Here is a 2,129-nt window from a genome sequence, read left to right as displayed (position 1 = left end):
GTATAACAAAGTCACTTAGCCCAATACATGCATCAAGTGTATATAACAAAGTTACTTAGCCCAGAAAAAACTCCATCATGCTTGTACAACAAAGTCACTTAGCCCCAAAAATTCACCATGTTTGTATAACAAAGGCACTCAGCCCAATAAACCCATCAAGCTCATAAAAATGGGCTATTTAGGACAAAGGTTTTGTCAACCTTATGTAACAAGGTCACCTAGGAAAAAACAACTTCCACTGAACTTATAAGACGAGGTTATATTCATCAATGTTATAGAACAATGGTATTAAGGACAAAACTTACAAAAAGCTTATATAAGAAGGTTACTTAGGAAAAACGTTCATCAAGATTTTATAGCAATGCCATTAAATACCAAACTTCCATGATACTTATATAGTAATACTTGGGACCAACTTATATATATATGACAAACTAATATATAATATTACTTGGGACAAAACTTTCATGATGCTTTTATAACAATATTACTTGATATAAAACTCTCATCTAACCAATACAACAAACTTATTGGGGCAAAAATTTTAATCAAATTTATACAATACGGTTGCTTAGAGCCAAAATTTCCATCAAGCTTATATTTCAAGGTTACGTACGTCATAGTTTTCATGAAACCCATAAAACGAAGCCACTTAGCAAAAGTTTTTTTTTTTTATCAAACTTCCATAAACGGTAATTGAATACAGAATATCAACAAATATGTAAGATAATACCTTTATTAAGCTTGCATAGAATGTCACTTAGCACAAGAGTGTTATGAATTTATGTAATAGATGGTTAACACAAACATTTCATTTAAGTAAACTTGTATAAAAGGTCATACAGTAAATAACACATGTAATAGATGGTTAACACAAACATTTCATTTAAGTAAACTTGTATAAAAGGTCATACAGTAAATAACACATGTAATAGATGGTTAACACAAACATTTCATTTAAGTAAACTTGTATAAAAGGTCATACAGTAAATAACACATGTAATAGATGGTTAACACAAACATTTCATTTAAGTAAACTTGTATAAAAGGTCATACAGTAAATAACACATGTAATAGCAAGTGCTTGTGGTGTAGTGGTTATCACGTCCGCTTCACACGCGGAAGGCCCCAGGTTCGATCCCTGGCAAGCACATTTGAATAACTCAGAGATATCAAAAATTATATTGGGCAAAACCCTTGCTGATTAATAGATTTTCTCTAAACTATTAACTTTACACCAAAATAACTACCATAAAACATGTAATACTTATATAACTAACCTTTTCTTAGTACGAGGTTCTAGGCCAAAACACCCTTCTTTCGGTGCAAAAGTTGCAACAAAGAGAATGACGCAAAACCTCGATTCCGTTGCACGCTAAGCAACAATACAGTAAGCACTGATATACAAAGATGGGTCATAACAATGATACAAATTTGAAGAAATATGGGCTAGAACAACTTAATTTTGGAGCTTTCACAGAATTTATCTACAACAAAGTTTATTTCTTTTTTTCATCAGATATGAATGGTAGATATTTATACAAAGATATCAGATAAAATATTACGCTTTTGGACTGCATAATATATTTATTGTTTACATTATTACTGATAGGAGGGGGTACTAGGGTGAGTAAGTCATGTCTTTCTTTGTAACAACCAGGATGCTAGTTCTGCTAGTGATCCGAAACGATTGGTCTCAAAGGAAGAACCCTCCCCCCGTGACACAGTCTGTGGACTTATAACGCCGAAAAACGGCTTTCGATATCCGTGATGGGCAGCGCACAGATAGCCCATTGTGTAGCTTTGTGCTTAAATAAAACAAACAGTCAAAAGGAAAACCAAGTTTGTAGCAATTAGAGGGACCATAAAATTGTGAAATGCGGCTATTGTTCTACCGGGATCTTCTTTTTATGTTTAAGCTTGTTTCTGGTTATAAGATTTTCATATAATGTTTTTATTCCTGAATAAATGAGTTATTTTGGTTTAAAACATCTATTTTTGTGCTAATAAATTTAGAAACAACTGTTTATTTATGTTCTCTTAAAATAATTTGTGGTTTTACAACAATACATTGACTTAGCTCATCACGTAACATGAGACCATCGTTGAATTTTTACGTTTTATCATCT

The 2,129-nt window shown here is 32.2% G+C and overlaps 1 non-coding gene across 1 annotated transcript; it reads left to right on the top strand.

Moving 5' to 3' along the window:
• The first annotated feature begins 1,080 nt into the window (after positions 1-1,080).
• Trnav-cac lies at positions 1,081-1,153 on the top strand. The gene has a single exon. It is a non-coding gene; the product is annotated as a tRNA-Val (tRNA).
• The last annotated feature ends 976 nt before the right edge of the window (positions 1,154-2,129 follow it).

Source organism: Limulus polyphemus, unplaced genomic scaffold (genome assembly GCF_000517525.1).
Source record: "Limulus polyphemus unplaced genomic scaffold, Limulus_polyphemus-2.1.2 Scaffold83, whole genome shotgun sequence".
NCBI classification, from domain to species: domain Eukaryota; kingdom Metazoa; phylum Arthropoda; class Merostomata; order Xiphosura; family Limulidae; genus Limulus; species Limulus polyphemus.
Note: the sequence above shows the minus strand (reverse complement) of the source record. Positions and strands in the feature narration are given on the sequence as shown.